Source organism: Cricetulus griseus, chromosome 2 (genome assembly GCF_003668045.3).
Source record: "Cricetulus griseus strain 17A/GY chromosome 2, alternate assembly CriGri-PICRH-1.0, whole genome shotgun sequence".
Taxonomy (NCBI): Eukaryota; Metazoa; Chordata; class Mammalia; order Rodentia; family Cricetidae; genus Cricetulus; species Cricetulus griseus.
The window spans coordinates 212,716,598-212,733,367 of NC_048595.1; the positions used below are offsets into that span (position 1 = coordinate 212,716,598).

A 16,770-nucleotide genomic window follows, 5' to 3' on the forward strand; every position below is an offset into this window, starting at 1 on the left:
TCCTCCCTCCCTCCACCGCTCCCCCTTTTTCTTTTTCTTTCTCTTTCTTCTTCCTCTGTCTCTGTGTGTCTCTATCTCTCTGTCTCTGACCCCCTCTTTCTCTCTCTGTCCCATTGTCCTCAACCTATGTAACCAAGGACAGCCTTGAACTTCTGATTCTCCTGCCTCCGCCAGCTGAGAGCTGGATTGCCGGCATATGCCACCTCCCTACCTTTATGCCCTGCTGGGATCAAACCTAAGCCGTTATGCATGCTAGGCAAGCATTCTACCTACTGGGCCACACCCCTAGCCCATTTGTGTCCATTTTATAGCGATGGTGAACAGTGCAGGAGGGAACAGGGTGTCAGGGTAATTTCATTTACTTTTCATATATACGCAGTGGTGGTTCCGAAATCACATGGTAGTTCTGAGTTGCTTTTTTTTTTTTTGCTTGTTTATTTTTTTTAATTAGTTTTTTGTTTTGTTTTGTTTTTTGACAGATTCTCATTCTGTAGCCCTGGCTGGCCTAGAACTTGCTTTATAGACCCGGGTGGCCTCAAACTCACATAGCTCCTCCTGCATCTACCTCCTGAGTGCTAAGATGTAAAGTGTGCACCACTCCACCGGCTGTCAGTTCTTTTTCAGTTTTGGAAAGGATCTTCATACTCTTGTTCATGATGACTATACGAGCTCATGTTCCCATCAGCATGCAAAGCTTCTCTTTTCTTCTAATTCCTCCAGCACGTGTCATTTTGTTTATTTGTGTAATAACTGCTTTACTGTCGAGAGGAAGAGTCTTACTGTGGCTTTGATCGCCATTTTCCTGGTTAGCATTCACACTGGACATTTTCATGCACATACTACTTAGTGTCTGGACATCTCCCACTCCAAGTCCATTCTACCAGGAGTAGCTCTGTCTCAGGTCTAATAGTGTTGCAAGGGTAGTAAACTGTTAAGATTGGTTTTTTTTTCTCCCTTTAATGGCCAAGGAACAGCGTGCTCCACCCCAGATGTGTCTTCTGAGCAGCTTGGTTCTGTGCAGTTAGGTATTTGGTAGAGGGAGTGTGAGTATCTGGATGTAGTGAAAACTATTGGTGTCTCTTTTTATCACATGTTAAATTGTACTCTGGAAGAACTTCGATTCTGGTGAATCTAGCAGGATTAGGAGCAAGTTGGTATCCAAAGCAGTGTGTGATGGTTGCTAAGGGGCCATTCAATGCAAATTAGAAGCAATAATAGCTGGGTCTAAAAGGGCAAAGAATTAGGACTGGAGATGGAAATGAGTCCCAACAGAGGCCAAGGGTTTTGTGCCGACAAATGGAGATGCACTTGCTGCTTCTAGGATGGGGGTGGGGGAGTCACAGAGAACCAAGGAGCTAGGGACGAGCAGGAGCAAAGAAATGCTGGCAGGAGTTCAGGCCACTCTGCTATCAGAGAAACTGGAGCTTGCTACAAATAAGTAGTAGAAAAGAAGTTTGCTATTTGGAGTCAATAGCCCAGCGATCTTGAACTTGGGTGGTGTGGGAGAGAAGAGAGTGAGGTTCCTGGCAATAAATTGGCATCCCTGAGTCACAAGCCACAAGATTGAAAGCAGCTGGAAAGTGCCGAGACCTGCAGGTTCCCAAAGGCATTGCAGCGGATGGCATGGCTCATTGGCCACAGGAAGAGCTCGCTAGCTACAAATGTGCTAATAAACACCTCACTCTGCATTAGCCATTTAATCTCACAGCAGAGGAAGACACCCAGCATGGTTCCCCAAGGTGCCCAGAGAATAGGAGGAGTGATTTCAGTCTCTGCACCCAGCTGCTTAGATTAGACAGGAAAGATTTGCATTGATGAGGAGGGACAAGGCACCAATGAAGAAAGGATGAGCAGATTGGTGAGGAAAGAATGGCTGTGTGAACAGGAGAGAGCAGTCAAGGAGGGATGCAGAAAAGCAGCCTTGAATGAGAGGGAGGTAAACCCCACCTGGGAACCTAGATAGATTGCAGCACATACTTCAGCCACCCAGGCGGCTTTGCTGCTGTTAGAGACAGCCTCAGTGCTGGAATCACAGAGGTGGAGGGAAGCAGTGGGTAAAATGTCCGGCCAAGGCTTCCTTAATTCTTTCCTGGGTAGTACAGAGGACACAGTGGCTTTCAGCGGGAACCTGTGCCAATTCAGGGTGGTTTTCACAGAGGGACATGCTGAACTGTGTGCCACATGCATAGCCCTGTAAGACAGATCCACCTGAGACACAGAGACCCGGAGACAGTCAGGAGCAAGGCCCAACAGGCACAGAGCTAGACTCATTCAGGGAAATGGGAGTAAAAGTGAACAAAGAAAATTTGGCTGGCTGGGCACTATGGTGTGGGGATGGCAAGAATGTGTCCACAGGGCTCCTATGTCAAAAGCTCCACCCCAATATGGTAATGAACCTTTAAGAGGTGGGGCCTGTTGGGAGTTGAGAAGGTCATGGGCCCTGGCTTTAGGTAGCTATAGGGACCCTAGCTAACCCTCTTCAGGAGGTTGTGGGTGGATATGATGGCTGTCTTGTTTCTCCCTGGCTCCCTGTGTCACCGTGTGATTTCTCACTTTCCCACATACTTCTTCCCCGATGCCATCTACCATGAGGACGACACCAGACACACCTCACGCTGGCACCATGGCCTTGATCTCTAAAACTGAGCCAAAGGATCCTCTTTTCTTTATACCCAGCCTCAGGTATTTTGTTATAACAGCAAAAAATGGATAACTACAATGAGCAAGCACTGGTTCTTCCTGTGAATTCCATCTGTCCTTCTCTGAGGACTGCTGTGGCTGTGAAACAGTGCCCAATGCTGAGTTCTTCACTGCCTAATAAATGTCTTTGTAAGCTGCTGATCAAGTCATTGTAGATTAACTAGCTAACCAAACATTCCCAGGACTTCCCTTTGTTATGTTATATCCAAGGAACTCTTGGTTGCTATGCATGGCTTTGGAGTTTTCCAGTCAAGCAGCATGGAAGACAAGCCGTGGTTTCTGAGTAGTGAGTATGACATCCTGGAGATAGAGGTAGGTGGCCCCTTCCCAGAGGACCCATATCTTCTGTGCTCAGTGTTCTCCTTTTATAAGTTTATTAAGATAAAAATTTTATATACATCCCAGTACTTACCTGTATAAAGCATACACACAACTGGGTGGAATTTAAATGTATCCTTAGAGTTGTAGGTATATTACAGGACTTGGTTTCAGAAGTGTCCATCACCTCAAGATGAATCTTCTGGCATTTTTTGCATCCATATCCTGTGGCTGTCTCAGGCCTGGGTGAGCATGGATGTGCTATCTCTGAGGACACAGGATATGCTTTTCAGGCGCAGCTACCCTGCACCTGGAAACATAGCTAAGTTAACTATTTTTTTTAGGGGGGGTTCAAGACAGGGTTTCTCTGTGTAGCTTTGTAGACCCAGGTGGCCTGCCCCTGCTTCCCAAGGGCTGGGATTAAAAGCATGTTACACCACCACTCGGCTAAGTTAACTATTTTTGCATAAGACAAAGTTTAGTCTTAAAATAAAAGGTTTGGAAATTTGAGTGTGCCAAAGATGCAACTCCTTGCTCACACTGTCTCCCATCACTCCCTGCAGGGAAGTTCTGTTCAGTCCTTGGCTGACTTGAAGGTCCCAGCGTTCATTTTTGCTTATTCTTTTATTTTCCTCTGAAGTTCTGTGTCATTGGTTTAACTTTACCCCTGGGTACTCCTCAGAGTATGGGCTGCTCTTCCAAAGTATGAGAAAGTGGTCTCAACATTGGAATTTCCCAGATGGCTTTCATCCCGCTTGTTTTCTGCAGTGTTAGGTGGTGGAGTGTGACATTTCCTCCCCTCTCTCCCAGCCCTCTGCTTTGGCATTGTTCCCTCCTCTTCTGTGTAGTTGAGTTGTGCCCTTTCTTCTAGACTGTTCACAGAGCCACAGCTTGCTGCAGAGTCTTCCATTTACACAATTCTTCCCTTTGACTCAATTCCCCACCACATATTACTTATTATCACTGATTCTCTTTCCAGACAGTTCTGGGATTAGAATTGCCTGTGGGATGTCCCAGTTGCTGCTCCACCAATTCCTTCAGGGATGTACCTAGGCAGAGCTTTGCACCAGAATAACCCAGAGCTTAGCTGCTAAGGTCCCCGTGGCCAATCCAATAGGTAATCCTTAGACCCCATTGGCTTATCATTTCCCTGCCACACTTTCAGTTAGCTTCCTTCTAGAAACCCACTTGTCCCTTAGTTCTTTGTAGCTGTACTGGGTACTGCCCATGAGTGCAGCCAAGGCCTGGTGGAGACTTGCTCCCTGGGGGTGGGGAGGCCTTGGTTCTTTAGCTTTCTCCTCTGTTGGGACACTCCTAGGTGAGCTCATGCAGACAGGCCAATTCTTTAAATACATTCCACACTGACTTCCATGTTTGTATCTCCAACCGCGTTAGTCATTTTCCTCTCTGTGACGTGACATCTGAGTATTATAATGTGAGAATGGAAAGATTTATTGTGGCTCCTGGTTTTGAAGATTTCTGTCATTCTGTGGGAAAGATGTGGTGGGGCAGATTAGTCCCCTTTTGTGTGTAAGAAGTCACTGGTGAGATTTCTCCCTTCTCCTGTTTATTGCATGCAGACCCCTGGCATGTAGATTGTACTACCCACTCTCATGGCCAGTCTCCCCTTTCTCTGAGTGTGAATGTGAACTGTCCCCACACATTCTGATGTTTAAACACCTGGTGTCAAGCTCTTTTGGGGGAGGTTTTGGGCACTGGCTGGTGGAAGGGATCATGGAAGTGAGGTTGAGAATTACAGCCCAGCCTTACTTCGGGACCCACCCTCCTGCCTCCTGGTCTATTAGATTGTGAAAAAAATGCTTCAAGCTCCCTCTGCCATAGACCAAGCATGTCCATGCTTTCCACCATGATAGACCACATCCTTAGAAACTGTGCCCTTAAGTAAACTCTCCTCTATCTTTTTTAGGGTTATTTATTTTATTGGACATGTATTTTGCCTGCATGTGTGTATATATGTGCACCATGTATGTGCCTGGTGCCTTTGGTGGTCAGGGGATGGTGTTGGATTCCCTTTGACTGGAGTTACACATGGTTGTGGGCTTCCAGGTAGGTGCAGGAAATTGAACCTGGGTCTTCTGCAAGAGCAGCAAGAGTTCATGACCACAGAGCCATCTCTCCAGCCCCAAACCTCTCCTCTCTTAAGTTCTCTCAGGTATTTTGTCAGCAAGGAGAAAAGCAGCTAACACAAGGTGTGCCTTATTAAACTCCCAGGCACTTCCCATCTCAGTGAAGCTGACAAGGTTAGCCATCACACCGATCGTAAGGCAGGGGTTCCGAGGGCGGTTTCTGGAGAGGCTGAAAGTGTTAGAACTCCCCTCCTTTCGCTGCTTTGCTTCCTTTATGTTCTCCTGTCCAGTCTCATGGCTTTTTTTTTTTTGAATAAGGTTAACTATTTCTTTATGTCCCTTTAAAAAAATCTTCTGTTTCTGGTGTTACATCTAACAACTTGCCACTCAGCCCTGGGTTGCCTAGATTGTCTCCTGTATCATCCACAGCCTTGTGGTTTTATGGTTTGCATCTCTGCCCCTGACCTGTGATGAGCCACTTTTTAGGAAAAGCCTAAGGCAGTCCGTGTCAATTTCATTTTTTCCTATCAGTATCTGATTGCCTCAGTGCTGTTTGTTGAAAAGTCTTTCTCTACTTAATTGCCTCTGCTCCTACGTCAAAGATTAGTTGGTTGTTCTCGTGTGGCTCTATTTCTGGTTTTTTTATTTGTCCATGTCATGGCTTTAACTCTATTAGGTGCTGATGACTCTCAGTTTATACATCCAGCCTGGACTTGTCTCCTGAAGAGGACCATGCCTACTGATGTCTCCTCTCGGATGCCTAACAGCCAGGGATCCGAGCACATCCAAGCTCAAGCAGCTCCATCACCCACTTCTATCTCTCATGCTGCTCAGGCCCCAAATCATGATCTCTGTCCATCATCTCTCAAGCCCTTATCAAATATGGCAGCAAACGACGACTCTTCTTCAGAACAGATCAGGAACTTAACCACTTCTCACCAGGAGCTTAACCATTTCTCCCCATGGACCCTGCTGGTCCCGACCTCTGTCACCTCTTTGCTCCTGTTACTCAGGCCTCATGAATGGTTGAGATACTTGTGCTCTTGCTTTCTGTTGTCTGTTGGCCACTGAGCAGCTAGAGGTTCCTGCCACAACATGCCATTCTTCTGCCCATTGTATCTCCCGCTTGGGTTCTGGAGGGATTTCAGAGATCTTATATGGATACAGCCACAGGGGCCCCCAAATTTGAGGTATAAGGACTCAAGTGACTTCCTTTGACATTTAGAAGTGAACCTACAGAAAGGGAATTGTACTAGATAAGGTTCTCAGGATGTTGTATCCATGATTGGATACTAGTGGCTTTTTGAGAACACACACACACACACACACACACACACACACACAAACGCTCACACAATCTCTTGCCATGTGATACCATCACTAGATTAGGTCCCTGGAACTTGTATCTTGAGCTTATGAGCCTTTTCTTTATAAAGTAGTATGCCTCAGGTTATTTCATTATAGTAACAAAACCAAACCACTATAGTAGCCTTTGAAGTTTTTTGCTGTTGGCTCCACCCACTTACCCCTTTAAACCCAGCTCCTGATACTCCAACCTTGTTCTTTCTGCCCCAGCATACCCCTCCTCTTGGTTCTTGGTTTCCTCAGTCTTCACTCAACTGTTTCCTCTTAAACGCCCCCTCTTCACTGGTCCTCTTCACTGGTATACTTTGCTTAACCTCATTTTCCCCCTGTTAGCATATAAATTACTTGTGGGAATGTTCCACCAGGTGGAGTTCATGTCACTCAGTGCCTTCAGTGGTGCCTGCCCATCTCTGGCTTGGGTCTGGGCAGAGGACCAAGAGTCTCTGAGTGCTGCAGTGAGAACTAAGGCTGCTTCTGGTGAGGCAGCCCTGGGCCTGCTCTTTCTTATGGTTGAGATGGTGACGGTTCACGTGGCTGTTGTATGGTTGGCTGAACTGGGATATGGGGTGGAGGAGCTACTGGGGGCTAGATCCAGGGCATGCCAGAATGAGGAGAGTGGGGCAGCTCTTCTGGGTTCCTTAGTGAAGGAAAGGTATGGAAAAGATACTGCAGGCATTGGGAGAAACCTCCTCTGGCTTGGGTCTGCAGCATTTAGATGCCCCCTCTCTAGAGGACAGCACAGCTAGCAGGTAGCCTATGAGGCACCAAAAAAAAGGAAGCCACATTTCCAGATCCTTCCTGCTCATCTTTCTGCCCTCTTTCTGCCTTTGTGCTAAGTGGGGAGAAAAGGGCGATTGTTTGCACCACATAGAGTCCTTCTTACTGGCTCTCAGGTGGGCTTGACCACAATTAGAAAAAGGGCCAGTTGTGAGCTGAGATTTGAAGTGGACAGCCGGGGGAGGGGAAGGCCTGAGTTCTACCAGAATACCTGAGGGAGGGAAGACATGTTCCCCTGAGCACACTGGGGAAGGTGGAAAAGGGAGGCCAGCAAATGTAGGAAACAGACATGTGTTATGTTAATTAAGTAAAGCATCCATGGGAAGATAAAGTGTTCTGAGGAGAAAGTCTGCACATCTAAATCCACACAGAACAGCAGACACCTTCGCCTTTCCAGACAGCTGTACAGAGATAAAAAGCAGAGGAGGACTTCTGAGAACGGCTTTTATATTATTCCAAGTCTTCAGAACAGAATTTAACACACTAAAGCATGAGTCCCCATCTCATCTCCTTGCTGTGCGGCTTCCTTAGGGACCCATAGGCAGAGAAACGGCACTTAGCTTGTTTTCACATCTCACCAAAGTGTGCCATTGTGTTTTGTTACAGAATCATAGAAGTTTAGAAATACATGACAGGGTTTAGTCTAATTCTTCATTATGTATAAGATGAGGCAGGACCAAGAGGATCACTAGTGGGGGTTACTGTAGACAGAATAATGTCCCAGAACAGTGTCCATATCCGTATCCAGGAAGTATGTGAATGTGTCCCTTAGAGGGTGAACGAGTCTTGAGGTCAGCTTTTCCTGGAGCGGTCAGGTATAATCACAAGTGTTATTGTGAGAGCAAGGCAGGGGTGGCAAAAGGGACGTGTGACAAGAGAAACAGAGGTCAGGCATCAAGCTCAAGCAGCTTCAAGAAGCGGGACCCCTAGGGCCTACGAAAACCTCAGCAGCTGATGGTGTTTGACCTACGACGGCATAGTCTCCTCAGTGGTGGAGGAGAACATTCATGGGTTAGTCTCTCACAAGCAGGCTTCCTCACTGAGCTCTCACACCCTCTGGCTGGAGAGAGCCAGGCCCTCTGCTGACTACTGTACACATCTATAGGTTTAAGACTGTCCATAGCCAGGGCGTTCGCTTGCATCCTCCCGGGGCTGAATGACTGGAGTTAGAGATGAGCATTTGCCCTTCGTTGTCATCATGATGGGTTTTAGAATCTCCTAGGATACACACCTCTGGATGCACCTTTGAGGGAGTTCAGAGGGTGGTCTAACTAAGGAGAGGAGACCCACCCTGCATGGTTCCCAGACCAAAAGGAAAAGGGAGAAAGCAAGCTGAACACCAGTTACAGCAATGTGTGCCAGCCAAGACAAGGCAAGGACAAGTGCCCCTGCTGAGGGAGGGCAAATGTCAGGTAGAATGGAGGAAAATTCTTGTGGCTTCTCAGGGCTGACTGTTATTGTAGAACTGCTTCCGCTCAAGCAAGCTCACCAACAGTTATAAAGCTAACACAGATTCCTAAATGAGATGCCATAAAAGCTGTAAACCCAATACACTTCAAATTAGCGATACAATTCACTTAATTTGGTGAATATTGGTGTATTGAAATTAAATTGCCACTCATGGAGTGGACAAAGCTCTCCTATTAACCTCATTCTGCACCAAGTCGCTTTACATACTGCTTGAACTTGCCAAGATTCTGGCATGGTGGTACCTCAGCACCAGCTGAGGCAGGAGGACTGAAATGGATTTAGGTGAGCCTGGACTACACAGCAAGAGGCACCAGCTTTTCCAGAATAAATGAACTGGGACACCGGCTCTCTGCATTAGCAGCATCCATCATGCCGGGTCACTATTGGCCAACCTGCTCATCTTCCTGGGCCTTTTTATACATATTGATATGTTGGGGGCTTGGGACCATTCTGCAGTCCGCCCCTCATAACAACAGAGAATTGGGCAAGACTGAACAGTGACAGACACAGAAACTGAATGTTTTAGCAGCTGAGAAGAAAAAGACACGGAGCTGCTGGGGAAGTCGCAGATGCAGGATGCCATGAATAATGCTCATGACAGTGACCCTGAGTGAAGGGGAACAGCTGGGTGATGCCAACAATCTCATGCTTAGGAAAGCAAGACAGTCCCATGTGGATCCTTATGCAATGCAGTTATCTCCATGCTTCTGTGTCTGTAGATATTCCTTCATGAGAGGGTGAAGGGTGTGTGTGTGGGGGGGGAGAGGACCGAATTCTGTGACATTCAGAACAACCTCAGATGATTAATGGTGCCCCTCCCCGCCCCAGCACTTAAGGCAGCTGCTAATTGCCCCGTCTCAGGATTCTGTAGTGACACACTGGACCCACTGAGCTTTCATCTTCATACCTCTTCACTCCTCTTGTGACAGATAATTATGGTTGAGTGTGAGCATCAACAGGAAAGCAGACCTCTTATCTCTGCGTTGGACACTTAAATGAGCATTTTAAGACAAATTATTAATAACTGTGCTTGAGAAAATGATCTCAGCTAAGCTTTTGAGATGCTGAATTGTGTTACATCCGCAAGGAAAAGAAGCCTTTTCAGTGGTAAAATGGGGGAGGGCTATGAAGTAATTTAATTTCTCTAACAAATATTTATTGCATACCTTTAATAGTTAATATTCTTTGTTAGAGACCGTGGGATATAGGATTCAGTTGCTGGCAGGACAGAATTTTCCAACCCAGAGCTTCTAACTGCGTTTACTATTTCCATAGATGTATAAAGAAATCTCAGAGGCTCAATACAGTCAAAACAAATGAGAAGATGAAATGTGAGGACCTTCCCCACCCCCGCTGGCCCAGGGGAGGCATGGGCAGGAGGGGGCTGCCCTGTGGGATGTGGTTGGAGGCAAAGGCAAAGACGAGGGAGACAGGAGAAAATCTGGATGTGAAGTGCCTGTGGGGAGAGCAGCTGGCGAGGGGCAGAAGACAAGGAAATGTGGGCTAAGGTCTTGAACTACACCCTAGAAAACGCAGAGACTAACAGATGACATGCAGGGGCAATCAGCAATCAGAAGGAAGGCTGATTAGGGCAGTAGGGAAGGAAGTCGGATCTGGGGAGGGGACATTTTTATTATTGTGTGTATATGGCAGTGTGGGCACAGCAGGGAGGGTCAGGGAAAGGCTGAGGAAGTCAAGCCTCACTTAGTCTAAGGGGTAGCAGACTGGAGGTTATGGGTGAATATAATGGCTAGCTTGTCCCGTTTCTCCCTGGCTTCCTGTCTCACCGTGTGGTCTCTCCTTCTTCCGCATACAGTCCCAGTAGGTAGGGCTAGGAGTTCAACAGGTGAACTGAACACATTTAGTGCATTTCGCTGCCACATATGACAACAAAAACATTGAGTTCCGGGGTCTCACGTCTTCACCAGCTGCAAACAAGCCCTTTATGACAGACAATACACTGTAGCCCTCCTGCTGTCATTCTGTATCTGTGACATCATCATCACCCTCCCATGTTTCAGTTATAAACACTTGTTTCTAGAGAGACAGTCTTCTAGTCACATAGCTCACTGGCCATATTTGAACTCAGAACAATCTGACTCCAAAGGTTAGGTCCTCAACTCTGCGCTGCTCCTTTGTGGTTGGCTGCGGACAGGAGTATCCAGCCTCAGCTCAAGCAGGCAAGGTCTACAGGCAAGGTCTACTGCCTTTTCAGTGTGTAGCATGGCTCTGGGATGCAAAAAAGGCTCAACATATTTGATGAATGAATTCAGAGTGAATTATTTCCCTCTAAGCATTTATTTCTGGGCTCACAGAGAAGATCCCCCCTATACTGTCTAAAAATACAAATGTGCAGAGGCCAGATCAGGGTTTTTGTCTCGGTGTGTGTGTATTCATATGTGGGTGGGTGAAGGGGTGCATGTGTGCCCATGCATGTAGATGCCAGAGGTCAATCCTAGGCATTTTCCTGAGTCAATCCCTGTCTTGTTTCTTTTGAGACAGTGTCTCTCACTTGACCTGGAACTCACTGATTCAGCTAGGCTGGCTGATCAAAAAGCTACACTGATCTGCTTGTCTCTGCCTCCCCAGCTCTGAGATGATAAGCACATGTCACTATGCCCAATTTTTTCACATAGGTTCTGGGAGCAAATTTAGGAACTTGTATCATGTGGTAAACAGTTTACCAACTGAAACTTATTCTTTACTATGATAATTATATAGTGGAGACTTACATTGCACCAGAGGGAGGGAATTGAAAGGTGATTGTTTAAGGTGCAGACTTCCCTTGCTTAGGGTGTAGAAACAGATAGAGGAATAGAATTCAAACAGAACCTGCTGCAAATGGAAGGCAAAGGGGCCTGTTTTGTGTGCTGTAACATCTGCTCCATGACAGCCATTTCTGCTGTCCCTGAGTAACCACCTTGCAAACAATGCTGTAGTGTCTCCAAGTTTCTTTGCAGGTCCTCAGGAGGTATCTGGAACTCTCAGGGCATGAGAAATGTCTTAGCCTGCTGTTGCCTCCCTTCCTCTGATGGTCTTGTCCTCACCATCTGCCTTGGCATGCAGGGATGGAGCAATGGCTGTCACAGAGACCCTCTTAGTTAATGTTGATCTAGTCTGTACATGCTGCAAGCCAGACATACATGCTTCAAAATCCTCCAACATCCTGCCTCTAGCTCAGTCTTTCCCTTGGCAAAGTACTGGGCAAGTCACCACGTGCCCTTCAGTTCCTGGGAACCCCCAGGGATCTGCACCCCAGCCTTGGCAGGAGCTCCACCGCTGCCCTCTCCTGCAGGCAGGCCTAAGTCCACCTGTGCCTCCTATCCCTGCTTGCTGGAGAAGCTACTAGGTCACTTGGTGCCTCCTAGTATGGCCCCGGAATCTGGTTGCATTCCAACAAGGCCAGGCTGCTATTCAATAAGGAACTTCTTTTGTCTCCCCCAATTCTACCCAACTCCAGGCTTCACCATCCTTAGGAAGCTCCTGACCCTCCACTTGTCACAGGCACTCTAATATAATCAGAGCCCCATCTCCTTGTCCTGTGCCTGATGTTCTCCTTCCCTTGTCCTCTCTAAGGGAGGAGTGCTGTGCTTCAAGCTCTGTACTTGGCTTCTCTCTGGTTTTCATTCTCTCTTCCTCTACCTCTCCTTGGAATGTGGAGCCAGGCAGCCCCTTCAGTCTGGGCAAGATGATATGGTTGGTTCTCTCCAGTACTCGGGAGGTGGACAGGAAGGTGGATGGTCCCTGGCAGCCAGCAGGGATAGGAGGCTGTCTTTTCCTTGGCTTGCTACATGCCCCACTTGCCACTGTCCCAGCCCATGAGTTTCCCTGCTGTCTAGGGCTTGCTTCTCCACTGTTCTAGTCCCGTGTGTAGTCTGGGAAGAGGACTCAGCCTATGGCACCTAGGAGGGCATGCCATGAGGCAGGTGCAGAGGCTCGCACAGGTTCACACAGCTCTACCCCTGCTGGTCCACACTTCAGTTGTCCCTGGCTCCTGGGGATGTGGGGATTCATCCTGACTTCCAAGTGGGACTTTCCCTAGGGAGATAAACAAGTCTATGGTGGTGAGCCAGGGAATTTGTTGGGGTTACTTACAGGAGCATGAGTGGCTCATGGCAGTTGCCTCACAAGAAGTCCTTTCCAGCAAAGTGATGACTCAGAAAAATCTGCATCTCTGGAGTTTCCTGCACAACATATAGGCAGTTCCACAGGAGAGTCTTATTTACTGCTTAGATAGTCCCTGGGAGGGGCTTGTGAATCCTAGACATGTCACCCAGCTGTGGTCACCAGCTCTGCTAGAGAGGAAGCATGCAGGGAGGGGGAGGGGAGGGCTGCCCGAGAGGCTGCACCACCTGCCATACACCCTCTGTTCCTCCCATCATGTCCTACAGGCCTGGGAGAGGATGGCTCAGCAGGCAGAACATGTCATGCCATGCCAGCTTGGAAGAGCTGTTCAGACAGCTTTTAGATACTCTGGGCAAGAGAAGGGATTTTATTTCCCCTCTAAATTGTTTAACTTTAAATCCGGGTACAAAGGTAGACGTGATGTGACATCGTCCTGCATCTTGCTTTGCAAGTCTTGAGATTCTTGTCTTCTTTCATTGGTAGAAAAATGTGAGCTCCCGAAGTTCTGCACTGAAGCACGATGTCTAATCTGGCCCCATCCTGACTTCTGCTGGAACCAATGGACATTGTTTTCCTGAAGATAGAAGCCGGGTGAGAGAGAGAGAGCTGGACCCGTCTACTCAAGAGGCTGATTGCTGAAGCCAGGGGTGGAGGGCTAGAGACTAGCCTGGGAAGCACAGTAAAAATGAAAGAGGGAAAGGAAAGGGGAGCAGATAGAGGAGAAAGGGAGAAACAGAGAAAAAAGAGAGGGAGAGAGAGAGCAGAAAGAAGGAAAGGAGAAAGGAGGGAGGGGGATACAGCACTTCACACCTCAGTCCTAAAGCCATGAGCTTCTCTGCAGGCTTTACCCGACAGTGAGTCTGGAGAAAAAATATCAGCATGCCACTTTGGGGGAATTCACTTAGGATACTGTCTTGATTCTAGACCTACTTCGTTTGATTTTTATAAGAAAGCGCCCAAGTCACACACCAAAAAGAACCCCCACAAAAATTATATGCAAGAGTTTTTGAATAAAAATAAGCCATAAATAAACAATAAATTCTCCATAGGCCCGGTGCAAGTGGGTAGCAATAATACTGTGTTTACTGCTGCTCTCCCAGTGAAGATATTTATAATCCAGGACAATTCATTGAATCAGCCTGGCGTTTATAAAATTCTCATCATGGTATTAGAGTAAGAGCTGCTTCCTAGGAAGTGTTATTGCAATAAACTATAATTAGTGGCTTGTAGACAGCCCTAATTCATTGGTTAGAGGAAGAGGGACATGGTCATGAATGTGTGCACAACCTCTGTCTCTCAGCATCAGCTGGGGGTCTAGGCAGCATCCTGCACCAGGCACAGACAGCCTCAACTCCATCTATTGGGCTTTCCCTTAACCATGGTAGAAGAGTGCCAGACCCAGATCTCACTACCCATGGTGCCCTCTGTTCTTTTACAGCTTCCTCATTGGGTGTTCAGCAGATGGGACGCACCAAACAGAAGACAGTAGCTCCCTGGGCTCACAGGACTCGATGCGGGTCCTCAGGCTACAACACAGGACCCGGGCGCTCCTCTGACCCCTCGTGTCTTGTGTTGCAGCCGGAGGGACGCAGGTCTGCAGCAGAGCCTGCCTAGTGGTCCCTGAAGGACTTGGCATAGAAAACAGAGGCAGGTACTTTGGGAAGGCTAGGGCAGAAGGGTGGTGTACTGCAGGTCTTGAACACAAGGTTCCTTCATCCATTCGGCCAGGCATGTAGAACCCAGACCTGCAGGAAGGTGAGGCTGTCTGTGTGTGCTGAACACAGCCAGGGATGCAGTCACACAGAAAAACGTAAACTTGGAACATGATGGGATTTGTTGTTGTTGTTGTTGTAACACCTCTTTAGTTTTTGACTTTGAATGATATAGATAGCAGCATAGCATAACATAGTGTTGCAATTTCAAAAGATTGGTACACATTTGCTAGCAAGGGGGTCAGGGCAGTCTTGAGGACACAAGGTACAGTAAGTGACCCTTGGCTTCCTACTTGAGGTCTATGGGTCATTTTCTGCAATTCCCCATCCCAAGGCATTGTCCTTCATTTGTCCAACACCTAGGACTGCCTGCTGTGACTCTCCATAACTACCCTGTATGCTGGGCAGAAAGTATCCAAATGCCTGCACTTTTAATAAACCTTGCACTGTCTATAGGGCATTCTTTTGACAAGAAATGGATTGGTTTTAAAATAGAATCAGTATTTTTCCTTCTCTTGAGTGGTATGGAGGGAAACTGAGTAACAAGAGAGGCCGTATTTAATCTGAACTAATGGGAAAGCCAGGAATTTGAGCCTCAGAATAGGTAACCGCCAGGTTAGGCAGCTATGCTGCATTGCATCCATAAACCTAGACACTGTGTTTGTGGTATTCTTCTTAGTCACGTCTAACAAGAAACTCAAACCAGATCAGGAAAAGCGTGGCTGACACCAGTTAGACAATCCAGAGGAAGGAAACAGACAGACGTGTGTAAACCTCTGTGCAGGTAAGGCATTCTGTAAGACGTTCCATGACTATGTTGGGGGACATTGTCAGGAAAATGAGCTACATGCAGTGGAGTACTCAGACATGTTAGGGACGGTATGAGCAATGTTGCTACAAAAATGCGATGTTTTAAAAAGTTGTTTAAAAATTAGATTTATTCATTCTATTTATGTGCAGCATTTTCCCTACACATAGTGTTATCACATGCATGCTTGGTGTCTATGGAGGTCAGAGAGGGCATTGGACACCCTGAACTGGGGTTATGGATGATTGTAAACCACTGTGTGGTTACTGAGAAGTGAAGCCAGGTTCTCTCCAAAAGCAACAAATGCACTTAATGCCTGAGCCACCTCTCCAGCCCTGAGAAGTCTTATAAGATGGAAGGAGATTGTGTTATAACTGGGAGAGGGCAAACACCAGAGTAAATGGCAGTGTTGGAGTAGAATCAGAGGTGCTATGATTCTATTCTAAACCGTCAGATTATGGTTTCATTGTAGATGGACACACACACACACACACACACACACACACACACACACACACACACACGGGAGGGGGGATGTGCACACACAGTTATCCCTTAACTCTTGTTCACAGAGCACACCTCACAACCAGGTCTTATGTGAATAGTGTCCAGAGCTCCTTAAAGAAGTGGCCAGTTCTGGGTCCGGGATAGCACATGCGAAATAAGCCTGGATCATCATAAAGAAAGGAATGCCTGATGAGGGGCTGGCAAGATGGCTCGCTAGGGCACCATGCTTGCCTTGCAAGCCTGATGGGAGAGAACTGACTATATTTTCCTCTGACTTCCACGTGTGCATCTGACTCCATCATCATACATGTATCATACACACTAATAATAATTTTTTTAAAAAATGATGAAGACTCATCAAAAGGATATAGAAGCCAGCTGAAGAGACTTCCATGACCATAGTTGGGACTATTTGATCACCAAAATACACATGTATATTTTGGGGTTTGATGGTGGGATAGTACAGGGTCTCACTATGTATGTAGATCAGGCTGGCCTTGAACTCATAGAGATCATCTCTGACTCCTGAGTGCTAGGATTAAAGGCATGTGCCACCGCATCCAGCATACCAAAATATACATTGATAGTAATGTTGAATTAAGTAAGAAACTATGAATCCATGCTGACCAAAATAAAATAAAATAAAATTGCAGAAGCCGAGTGCTCAACGAGGAGCAGGTTGATACCATTCACAGATGCAAAGGATGGCATTGCTCTCCTGGCAGGAACCTGGCAGGCTCACCCTCATCAATGACTGGGGTGGACATCACCCACAAAGAACAAACAGATGATGTGCAGTCTCTGTTAGCACCACAGACTCACAATCACTTCTGTGAGAGCCCTGCCAAAGTGGAATGACCTGAATCTAATCACAAGAAAAACATCAGATGAGCTGAAACTG

The 16,770-nt window shown here is 47.0% G+C and overlaps 1 non-coding gene across 1 annotated transcript; it reads left to right on the forward strand.

Moving 5' to 3' along the window:
* The first annotated feature begins 14,352 nt into the window (after nucleotides 1-14,352).
* Nucleotides 14,353-14,432, forward strand: Mir187 (microRNA mir-187). Its single transcript, NR_105148.1, has one exon. It is a non-coding gene; the product is annotated as a microRNA mir-187 (primary transcript).
* Nucleotides 14,433-16,770: the final 2,338 nt, after the last annotated feature.